We start from the raw sequence: 13,269 nt of genomic DNA on the forward strand, positions 1-13,269 counted from the left end.
AAAATGCATGCGTTTTCTAAATTAGATATACATGTATTAAAGATAATACTTTTGATGATAGAGCTGTGTTTTACAGGATTCATTGTGTATGACACGATACGTAGCATAGAAGCTATATATTTGTAAGAAATAGGTGTGATAAGTTGAGAGGTACATGTAGTTCAAAGATTGCACATATCTTAAGTTATATAATTTAGTTCATTATTTGACTTCGCTTGCACGATTTTAAACTGTAGAAACCAGATAAGACTAACGCAAGTAGTTCATTTTTACTGGTTATCGAACAGGGGTGTTCATTGTAAACTGACAATATTTTGGGTGAGATTTTTTTAAAAGATACATATATTGCCATTTTTTAAGATGTTCGAATTAAGGTACATTTGAGGTCTTTATTGCCAGCATATAGGTACACAGTGTTATGTATGGAATATTATTGTCATCCCACATGGATCGCTGATACAAATGTATAATAAAGCAATATTGTATGTGTGCTACTATAAGGAATTTTACCCTTTACATGTGTACAATGGCGGATCTAAAATACGGATTTCAAGAGGGCGGGGGCGGCGATCATTGATTTGACGGATTGCCTCTTCATGGACCTGACTATGGTTTACATGCATGTATTTTGCGAGAGGTTCCTAGAACTTTACTATTTAGTTATATTGTACCTATGCTTTAAGGCGATATGCCACACCGGCGTGGATACAGCTTTACATTGACTAACTACATCAACGGATGGGGTTTACATTGTTCTAAAATAAGGGTATGTTATGATATCGAAAGTGAGTTTAAGGGACAGTTGAATGATTAATTGTAATGATGAGAAAATAATAATTTAGAAAGAAAATACATGATGTATTGTTAAGTAAGCAACTAAACATAAAACACGAGATAAACCAGTATAAAAAGGGAACGAATGAACGGAATATGAATTTATTCATTTATATACAAGTATGTTCGAATAAGCCTTAAATGTATGATTAAACGCAAAATGAGCTTAGTCAGACCAAAAAGGTCTAATTGAACGCAAATTGGGTTTAGTCAGTCCACAAACGTCTGATTGAACGCAAAACACGTTTAACCAGTCCAAAAATGCCTGATTAAACGCAAAATGAGCTCAGTTAGTCCAAAGAAGTTTGATTAAACGGAAATCGGGTTTAGTCAGTCCAAAATCGTCTAATTAAACGCGAAATACGTTTAATCAGTCACGATATGTCTGATTAAACGCAAAAAACTTTAGACCGTTGAAAAGAGACTTACTCAGTCAAATTTTAACTTAAACAGTTACTACAAAAGACTGTACCAGTAGTATAAGTCTACATCAGTCATTTTGACAGTCATCATCAGTTATATATGGACTGTATCAGTTAAAATATGGCTGACTTTTTACGGACAGTCGTTTTTTTGTACAGTATATAAAACTTCTATAGTGACGACTTCAATCTTGTATCAACATAACCCTGTGCCAGAAGCCTATTTGTTAGAGTCGTAGTTTCGGCAAGCTCTGGCATAACGTATGAGTTGTGATATGAACACTCCATACGCAGGTGCTGAAGGGATGTTGCCACAGATGAAAGGTCAGTTGTCAATTCTGATTGAAAAGTCATCACGTTTGTCGTAAGAGTAATCAAGGTAACCAAGGTTATAGCGGTATAATGCTATAAAGTCAGCCTCATAAGAGTGAAGGAATAGGTCAGCAAGTAAAGGAGCACAATTTGTTCCCATTGGAATGCCGATAGTTTGTCCAAAAATGCGTCCACCACACTGGACAAATGGACAAAATGATGGTTTTTGTAATACCATGTTTCACCTATTGCTTGATTCTTACAAGGACTGACACTTAATTGACAAAATTTGTGTTTATAGTAATTCATCTAAATTCACTACTGAAATATTAATAATGACTTGTAGAAAAGTTATAAAATCATAAAAACCTTGCATGTCAATTAAAAAAAATGTATTTAACATATAAATGTCAACATTACAAGATGATCGATTTGATTCATTAAATAATTGTCAACACATCTGTTTAATCGATGACGTCGACATTCCTTTGTTTAATCCTTGTATTGCACGTTAGAAATTCTTGATACTGGATTTAACTTTCTATTTCGATACGTTTGGTTATGATTAAGATCTTCCTTTGTATTTGATTTTAATGCTGCTGATTAGAGGTTACTCATTGAAACACACGTACAGCATATCGAAATTTGCAATATAGTGTGATATATTGTATATTATTGAAAATGACATGATTTTAGACTTTGCCTTTGTGGAACAGAGCTACTTGTACTCAAATTATGACCCTGCTATGGACGAAGTAGATTGACTAATGCTGTTGAATGTATGGTTTTCTCAAAGATCTGAATACAGAAAAAAAACTATTGTTACATAAAAATATAACTTCGAGATACATGTGCACAGGAATAAAAGAAAAAATAACAACCTGGACTCCATTAAAACTGTGAGCGTTGAGCACGTGCGCTGGAAGGGTAATCGTCCTCTGTTTTCCTTAGCAGACGTTTGAAAACTCTGAAAGAAAGTATATCGTTTAGCTAGATCCTTTAATCTCAGTTTCCATCATATAGATGACGTATTATCTTTAAACAATCCTAATTTCTGGGATTTGATATATCGCATATACCCCAAAGAACTTGTGATAAAGGATAATACAAACACTGTGAAGTCGGCCTCATATCTTGACCTACACTTAGAAATCGATGGTAAGGGAAAACTATTGACCGAACATTACGACAAACGTGATGACTTTTCATTCAGAATTGTCAACTTTCCTTTCATATGTGGCATCATTCCTTCAGCACCTGCATATGGAGTGTTCATACGTTATGCCAGAGCTTGCCGACTTTTTGTATCGCGCTAGACTTCTAACAACTTCTTGGAATAGGGTTATGTTGCTACAAGATTGATTGATTGATTATTGGGGTTTAACGTCCGAGCAGCAATATTTCAGCTATATTCAGGCGATGAACATGAAATAGATGATAAAATCAACATGAAATGATGATGAAAAGAAAAAAAAAGGGATGGGACACAAGGACAATAGGTTCGAAAAATTTTGATTGCCACTAGAAAAAGGGAGGGGTGGGCAAGGTCGGACAATTTAGCCTCCTGTGGCAGAGCGCAAATGTTCCTACTCCTACCGAATACCACAGCAGGGTTCTTTAACGTGCGAAGAACGTGACATCTTTCCCAACACAGTGCACCACTATGGTTTACGGTCAGGTTTTCCGTATTATAGCCTGACAGCCCCAGCATGTAACACGCCAGGAGTACCCCATTCCACCACTTGGGGCACACATCCCAGTTGCTCTGTGGGCAGAGCGCCTAACCCCTGGCTGCAGGCCTATTCTTTTAACACCCGGACCTGCACGGGTCGCTACAAGATTGAAGTCATCACTACAGAAGTTTTATGGTCGTCATCATGAACTCGTGGATCGTTATGGTGTATTCATCTGCTTCATCAATTTTCGATGCTATCAATTGTAAAATAACAATCAAACGTGGTTTAAAATTATGTATCGATCCTTTCAATATTTTTAATGAAGCTTATAATATTTTGCACTCTTTTAGAGGAAATAGGGATACAAAAACTTGATTTTAATGTTAATTTTAAAAATATATACATATTCGTTCAGCATGCGCATACAAAAAATAAAATATAAATAAAATTAATTTCATTGTATTCTTAATGGAGGTGAGAAGTACAGGAAGGTCATTATTTTTAATTGAGTGTTGATAGAATTTGTTGCTAGTAAGTAATTATAGAATTTTCAATAATCACAGTATATATCATCTCTGTCATATTTCTCATGTTTTACGCATTGCTATAATTAAAAAACAATTTTAAATGAGTCATAAATTGCATTGTCTATATTGGTCCATGTACATGTTTAAATGAAATCGAAGATGCAAAAATGCATATGTAACAATCAAACGTGGTTTAAAATTATGTATCGATCCTTTCAATATTTTTAATGAAGCTTATAATATTTTGCACTCTTTTAGAGGAAATAGGGATACAAAAACTTGATTTTAATGTTAATTTTAAAAATATATACATATTCGTTCAGCATGCGCATACAAAAAATAAAATATAAATAAAATTAATTTCATTGTATTCTTAATGGAGGTGAGAAGTACAGGAAGGTCATTATTTTTAATTGAGTGTTGATAGAATTTGTTGCTAGTAAGTAATTATAGAATTTTCAATAATCACAGTATATATCATCTCTGTCATATTTCTCATGTTTTACGCATTGCTATAATTAAAAAACAATTTTAAATGAGTCATAAATTGCATTGTCTATATTGGTCCATGTACATGTTTAAATGAAATCGAAGATGCAAAAATGCATATGTAACAAATTCAGTTCTGCTTAATAAACGAGAAATGTTCTTCCCACTGATTACTTGTAATTTATGACAGATATTGGCTTAAACATGCAAAAATTACTTTTAAACAAATTAATGTCAAAATTACATGCTTACCTGTAAAATTTAATTGCTATAATCATATCGACATGTATAGGTATGCATCTATGACATATTAATCATTAAAATGGAGGATAATGAACATTCATTCATTACCATTTTGTAATGGTGGAAGTCAACGCGACATAAGGGGCAAACTTAATACAATACAATATTTTATAAATAGACTGTCTATTAGTTGTAATGCTGAAGTAGATTGTAACGCGAAATAAGGGGCAACCTTGTTGAACGCCGATTAAAAAAAATATTTTTTTAGAGTTAAAAATATCTATGTATATTTCACTTCAATATCTGTAAAGTTTCTTGTACACATCATTAAAAATCAATAGAGTGATGTCATTATTAGATGTATTTTTATTTTTCCTCTGAGGGAAAACTTTAAATTTAATGTATATCCGGATTCACATCGAGGCCCGGAAAATTGTTTTGAAACTTACGGAAATGTATAACTGATTGAATTTTTTACCATTGCACCTCGCTTTGAGCCAAAATTCTCAATATTGATAAATCGGTATCAAAATTTTCTTTTAATATAAATAATTTAGGAGCAAGACAAGGAAGAAGTATGTTCTTTAATATTGCTTTTCATATAGGTTAAGACTTCCTGGGAAACGAAACACTTATTGAAATGCCCCTTTATAAAACAAACGTAATCATGATGAATATGTGCCTTCAATGAATTCCATTTCCATAGCGATTGAATTGTAAACTTTACTGATGAACGTTGAACATCAGTTTGCAGGTACATTGTATTTCATGCATTTCTGACCGATTTTTTTAAAACCTTGTGAGTTAAACTCGACAATGGAATGTTAAGTCTAGAACCAAAATTAAACACAAAAGCACATGTCACTTCAACCAGATACATGGTTCTACCTGCAATAATTAGGCCTCTAAAACAGGGTTATGTTGCTACAAGATTGAAGTCATCACTACAGAAGTTTTATAGTCGTCATCATGAAATCGTGGATTGTTACAGTGTGTCCATCTGCACCATGGAAACTGATTTGTTCAACGTGACATATTTTTCCTTTCCCCTTTCCTCTACCCGGACTTGACTTTTTATGGGCAACTCGGCGGGTGTTTCAAGAAAAGCAGAGGACGCTTATCCTACCAATGCACCTGATCCATGTTCCTAGATTTTAGTGGAGTCCGAGTTGCTCATTTACTTTTGTTACTTTTATGTATTATTTTAGTTACTTTATGTTCTTTGTCGTGTTTGTCTGGTCTTTGTCCCTGGATTGCATTCTTTTGATTTCCGCCAGAAACTTGGTTTCCTTGATTAATCTTTCCAGGAAGCCAATGATCTATCAGAGAAAGCAGTCATACATGTAGCTATCTTTATTGAAAGGTGTTCGTGTGACTTAACTGACAAAAAATATACCAAAAGCAAAACAAGTCGGCAGAGTAAGATGCACTGGACAAATTTACAATATTACCGGCTGCCTCCTTAAGCCGGCGCTCTACAAAATGAGATAAAGAAGCACTTCACTGGCAAGATAATTAAATACTGTATTTTTTAAGATAGCAGTCTTTCTAAAAAGCAGACAGAAGGTGATTCGTGCATGTCAAAACCAACCGAATTCAGTTTTATTTCATGTTCAGAAACGGTAACTGATCACATGACCAGTCTTAGTTTTTCATTAGGTTGTTTAGCTTTTGAGATTGTATATAAAATTTGCAAGAGTTATCATTCTTGATTTTGCTTCATTTGGTTGAATTAAGTGGAAGATAAATGTATGGTTTTCTAAAAAGTGCAAATCTGAATGCAGAAAATGGTGCAAAGCGAAAGTATATCATATGTAGGCTGAAAAAAACATTGTTTGGTGGGTTTTTCTTGACCATAAATCACTTTACCATTGGCAGTGTCTGAATTTTATATGGACTGGTATTTTAAAATCTTCTGCACGTGAGAGTCAAAGCGTCACATTGGCGATACCCTTGACTATATATTAAACTATACTCTATAATATCTTCATGAGTTTTCCTGTTGGGTGACAAAACAGTTACGAAGCTATAATTTCCCCTCCAATCAAAGAAAGACAACCCTTATGCTCAGCATTCCGTGAAAAGACACGCAAGATCATGTTTTTATTGAACATATAATATTGCAGTATGCAAAACGGTGAAACTATTTACGAAAACTTGGAAATCAATAAAATTATGAATATCATAAAATGCTGAATACATTTGATCCTTTTGTATCGTATCCTGTTTATGTATTTCAAAAAGGCCGATTTACTGAAAAATTGTAATTTCTTCATATTAACGGAAAATATTTTTACTGAAGTGCAAGTATAAATTTACTTTACTGATAATATGAACTTTTCGAAAACAATAGTGCATGTGTTATAAATGTTCCAATATTATGCGCAGGAAATATTTTACTGATGCTATAATACATGATTGCATGTATAGGAATAGATGATAGTGTTAATATTATCTTTTCGAAAATGTGTTATACATGTACATGTTCCAATAGTGTGCACAGTGTGCCATTCGGGCTTACTGAGTTTTTGCTATCTTTATTTTGTTAATAAAAATGATTAAGTAGTAGTCTTTGTAAGAATCATGGAAATTCTGTAATATATGATACACCCTAAAAAAACTACACTTTATTTTTTGTTATTAGGTTTCTTTATATGATGAAAATTCAAAGGTTTCTACTGTATTATTCCTTTACTTTAAATTCCACAATATTTTAATACATTCTATATAATTTATATCTTATATGAAAAACCACATGTTAATTTCAGTTTACTATAACATTTCAAACAAAATATCAAAAATAAAAATATGCAGGCTTTCCAGCCATGAATCACAATTTTGCATGATTCTTATCTCGAGTATTACTTAGAATGTGGTCATTGCAAGAAATATCGATAAATAATGGACTTTGTTATTTTATGAGCCAAATTGGTGTGGATAGGGGGAAAACATGCTGTTTTCGTTTTTGATTTTGTTTGTTTTCATTTTTGTTTTTGTTTGTTTTTGTTTGTTTGTTTTGTCTGTTTGTGTGTTTGGTTTTTTTTTTTTTTTTATAGCAGCGAGAGTTGCATTTCGATTGTTTCGATATTATATTCACAATACTACTAGCGTTTTATTACATGCATGTTTGAACAATTGGGTACATGCTTATGCCATAAACAAAGGACTATCAACATGTTAGCAGAAAAAAACGACAACAACAACAAATCGATATGCTAGATGCAGTTAAGGCGCATGTACGGATGTATTTCAAATTACTCCAAAAGAATCGTGATAATAAAAGGGTTTTATAACTTGTGAAACTCAAATATCGCAAAAAACCAACTCGTTTTTTTTATTTTTTTTTCAATATCATTACACAATCACCGAGACTCGCTTGCTGTGATTAAGGATGTTAAATAACTTGAGCAGATATTTTACGATATTCCATTGTCAATCATTATAAAATCTAAAGGTGATTGCAACAGTTTTTCATCTTTTATTAAAACGCCACTTTTATTAGTATTGTGCAACCGCTTACATTTCCTGTACATTCTATCACGGAACATGATAATCATAGGATTTACACTTCAACGTCATTTCTATTACATCTACTACTGTTTGGATCCGTTTCGTTGTCATTTTACTGGGCAGTCTCCTACAGTTTAGCAGTACTTGACAAAAGATATAACATTCACTTATAGTAATAAAATAATCAATTGGAAAGAGTGATTAACCAAAAATATGATCACGAGTGCCGAAGATCGCCTAGATTTAACGGATGTACGGAACTTGTTCCGCGCACGAGTTAAATCTTAACTCGTGGTAGATGGTAAGGTTTATTGAAATTTTCTTTTACAATGTTATACTTGTTCCGCGCACGAGTTAAATCTTTATGCGTTCTTGGCAAGAATGATAATGTTTTGGTTATTCACGATAACCAATTGAATATTCTATTTATTATATAGATTTCCTCCGCTATTCATTGCTATTTTCAATAGGAATCTTATATTTTGTGAATGGCGGATTGATATTCGTGTTGTGAAGTTTTGGCGGAAGAAAGTGCGAGAGTGAAATTACCGAATTTATTTCACTGTGTAAATTATTGATTTTTTTTACATTGTGAACATTCGGAAATCACTGCTATCTATATAATGATTTAAAATAACTAATATTTACCTTGATATTCCTTTATCTATAACAGGTTAAAATGAATTTATTTTCTATGAAACCACCAAAGGCTTATATTGATGTCACACTATTTTTACCTGTTGATTGACTTATCTCCACTATTTTTCGTCTGTTATGTATTTGATTAAATGCCCTATAATTTTCGTAAACTGCTTGCATTTTCTTTCATTTGTACATGGATTTCTTTGCCTGGTAGATTGTAAGGTTTATTGAAATTTTCTTTTACAATGTTATACTGAAGAAGGAAGATCAGTAAAATGGTTGTATCATATTTATTTTCATCAAAGCCTGACAAGCGCTTATTTGTAACAGAACGTAATAAATCTACGTAGCACTCTGTGTTTACTTCGATGCTTAATGAGATTTATTAAAATGGTGTACACAAACGAACCATGCAATAGTGTGTTATAGTTACAGTCCTAAATCTAGGTCTAGCTCCTTCAGCTATGCATATGCGAGTGAGTGAAGCCGTATATATATGTATTTTCCGTGTTATATATTAATTAATACCAAATTTTAACTAACTGGGAAAAGGAAAGCAAAAAAAAAATACGAATGCTTGCCTTCTTGTCTATACTATATTCTGTAATAGAAAGTTAAGAATATTATTCAGTTATTGGTACAAAGTGGACGGAGCGAAATATAAATTTGGTGAAAAAAATGAAATGAATATTCCATGAAAAAAATAGTCAATTCAGATGGCAGGCATTTCTAGAAAAGTAGAGAACGCTCACCCATGCTTCTACATGCTCCCAGTTTTTAGTGAAGTCCGCGATACTGTTTTTTTTTTTTTGTTTTTTTTTATTTGTATGTGCGTGTTGTTTTCGTTACATTTTGCTTCTCTCTATTTTCTTTGTCTAGTAGTGAAAGTACTATTCTGGTTACAGACCACCAATTCAACCAATGAGCATTTGGAAAGTACGCAGAAATTACCCCTGTTCCTCATAGTGCTGGGAAAAAAGTTCCCATCTTATTTAAAAATGTAAACAGTTTCTGAAAGGAAAAACATTTCTGTACATTTTATAGGTGCATTTTGCTTCTTGTGATGTGAAGCCTAATCTCCATAATGATTTCTAAATATACCCCTATCTTGTGAAAACAATGGGATTTCCCATGCTATTTATAGACACTTCACTTCCGGTGACCAGTACTGCACTGCAAATCTGCTAACCCCACATGCCATTCTGAGGATTGTGAACTGACATATGTAGAATCATGCTGATATATAGTCCTCTGCAGGTTAAAGTTAAGGTAAAGTCAAGAGAAGCCATTGAATATTGTGAAATTTGCATAGAAGCCTATGGGAAGTGGAATTAGTGGTTTCTAGCCTTCTTTGAGGGGTACCAGTTTCCGTAGTTTTCGTGGGTAGGCCAAACCATGAAATTTTGTTCTCAACGAAAAGGAGATTTCCATTGATGTGTTATGTATACGGGAAACCTCAAAACCACGAATTCAAGAATCCAGGAACTTGTGCTTCTTCCCTAATCCACGAAAATTGTTATCCACGAATAAAAGTACTTCCACATTATTTCATAATATTAAATATTCATTCAGTAGCCTGGATACGATGTACCTGCAAAGTTCGTTCTCCCGGGGATTGTTATTTATGATGAGATATTTTTAGTTGTTTTTTATGGTAAATAATGTACATTTACCCTGAACTTTTCAACAGTAGATAAAATATTTTAAAAACTTGGGTGCAAATACATGTATCTGCTAAACCCCACTTTCAATGACAATTTTATGGCTGATAATAAAAATATATCTTGCTTTCTGAATTAATTGATTCCAATTAATATATTGCTGTGCGCATTAACCATTTTCTCAATCTTGTCACGCTTTTTTTAGAGAAGCTATACTTATCGAAATAGCCGTATTTTGTTGACAGGCAGACTGTTCACTTTTTGTACCCTAAAAAATATTTTAAATTACAACGTCATAGCCAAATTATAACTTTCGGGATGTGTCTTGTATTATGAAACAGTTTCTTTTTGTTATTGTTTTTGTTCTTGTTTTGTTTCATGCTTTTTTTGTTTTGTATTTTGTTTTCGATATACATGTTTAATTTTCTGCATGCTATATTTTAAACTCTCAGGCCGCAACAGTCGGTTCTTCTAGCTCGAGTTTTCACCTTAATCGCCACGACAATATGAATGCAATCATAAAATAATTATACAAAAAAGATGTTTTGAAATCGTATCTATCTCAACCACGATAAAAAATTTGTTCACGCGATATTTTTCCTCTTTGGTCTACCCTGGACGTAAAATTTTATGAGGAACACGGCGGGTTCTAGAAATGCAGAGGACGATTACACAACCGCAACATCTACAGTTGCGATCACTTCTAACCTCTCTTTGATCCTGTCAGGATTCGCTGGCATAGAACAGTTCTAAACTGTCAGAAACTGTTCTGACCCGCGACACACCTTGTCAGGGTCTTTCAGAACTTCGGACAAGCTCTGTCATAATTTGTCATGGGTCCTGACACCCTTCTGTCAGGAACTGTTCTAAGTAGAACAGATACGTGGATTAGAAGAGTTCCTGACTGATTCTGACAGTCATTAGCTCGAGAATACTTCTCTGTCTGAATTAAATACAGTACATGTACCTGATTATGGACAAAAGGCGTAGCACCCGAATCCCGATTCGTACGACGGGAAGGGAGCCTTGCTATGTTTAAACTTGATTTTTTCAATTTTGTACCCGACTTTTATGTATGGCATGCAGTACCAACAAAAATTATTGCCTGCCTTATTGCTACGCCCCTGCCTTTATAGAATTTGGACCGATTTTTTTTGGTTGCAGATCTAGACACCGGTATGATATAGATTACCTATATACACTGACATTTTTAAACAGGTTATACAGAAATTTTAGATCTTTATGGAAGTTTAAAGTGTTTACACTCATATATACAATTTGAAACAATATGACATTTTGAAGAATTTTGACCGAAATATATTAGTCGTAGTCACCCACATGGTAGTTATATTACCAAAAAAATAGCATTTTAGTCAATAATTTTAGGCTCTCATGGAAATCAAAAATGCTCCCACTCATACATTTTGCAAGAATAAGATTTTTTTAAAGAATTTTGACTCAAAAAAATGTGTCACAGTCACACACATGATAATTATATCGATAAATTTAGCGTAACAGTCATTATTTTTAGACCCTCAAGCAAATTAAAAGTGTGCGCACTCATACATTTTGCAAAAATATGACATTTTTAAAGAATTTTGACTCAAATTTATGTGTCAGAGCCACTATATTATAGTTACAGGTTTATATTGAAAAAAAGTTAGCATTTTAGTCATTTATTTTAGACCCTCATAGAAATTAAAAGTGTGGGCACTCATACATATGCTGAAATATGACATTTTTTGTAGAATTTTGACAGAAATATACGAGTCCCAGTCACCCACATGATAGTTGTATTGAAAAAATAAGCATTTTAGTCAATAGTTTTAGACCCTCATGAAAAATAAAACTGCCTGCACTCATACATTTTGCAGAATTTTTACTGAAATAATGGTGTCACAGTCACTAATATGAAACTAACATTTTTAGTTTCTACATTTTCTACATATAAGACTATGTAGGGAAATTGCAAATGTTATCACTCATATTTGTTGCTAAAAGTGGCATTTTGAAGAATTTTTGACCGAAATATTTAGGTATCAGTCACCCATTTAATGCAATATTGCCAATTTTAACGTATTTTAGAATGGTTTGTGATCCTTATGTTATTAAAAGTAGCTTTCACTCAAAAAGTACTTTGTCAATCTTGAACTTAGTGAGAATTACCAAATATCTGAAAGTTATCTGTTACGAGTAGAAACAGAGACCTTTAATTTGATAATTATTATTATAATTATAATTTGATTCTATTAATATCACAGGTGTATGACAGAATGTAAAAAAGTTATACATGTAAACAATGATAATTTTTGAACGATGAGTAACTGGACCGTGATCGACGAAGACTGGAACATGAACAACGATCGGGTGATTGTGGGATGATGATCACGACGTGATCTCTATATATAATTGGAAATTGAATGTAAATTTTGAAATCAAGATTTGTTTCCTAATCGAGTTATCTAATTTACATTAGTTACACAGTTTCATTTATTAAACGCGGACTTCCTGTTATAAATTACGTCACACAGAATGGAAAGATTTAGTGTCAAGAACTGTCCAGGGGTATGACAGTTTAGAACAGCTTTTCATATTTTCTTTGTCAGGATCCAGGACAGTTTCTGTCAGGATCTGTCAGGGAATAGGGCAAAATGTGTCCTGACCCAGGACAGTCTCTGTCAGACCCTGTCAGGATCTGTCAGGATTTCTGTTCTATCTGCGTCGTTATCCCCGGATTATGTTTTTTTTTATTTCCGTTCGTACATTGTTCCCCTGAATTCTCCATTACGGAATCAACACGAGTGATGAATCGTGCTGAGAAAAAAATACACGGATTAGATAATATTGGCACATACATGTAGTTTATGGTATATTGGAGACAAATTGACAGCTCATTTGTCTTAGAAATGTCAGTGGAAGCAGAAAAACAAATTCAAAGTTACAAAAAAGTGAT

General features: G+C 33.2%; 1 protein-coding gene across 2 annotated transcripts in view; it reads left to right on the forward strand.

The window, feature by feature from the left end:
- Positions 1 to 203: 203 nt before the first annotated feature.
- The window catches only part of LOC148610539 (uncharacterized), a 36,636-nt gene continuing 23,570 nt past the window's right edge, over positions 204 to 13,269 (forward strand). For both annotated transcript variants that reach the window (XM_088595659.1, XM_088595660.1), the window contains exon 1: positions 204 to 318. The gene's annotated coding sequence lies outside the window, so the exon portion shown is untranslated. The remainder of the gene's footprint in view (positions 319 to 13,269) is intronic.

The sequence above is a fragment of the Perna viridis genome, chromosome 8 (genome assembly GCF_037379345.1).
Source record: "Perna viridis isolate PV_CMFRI_1.1 ecotype Kerala chromosome 8, ASM3737934v1, whole genome shotgun sequence".
Lineage (NCBI taxonomy): Eukaryota > Metazoa > Mollusca > Bivalvia > Mytilida > Mytilidae > Perna > Perna viridis.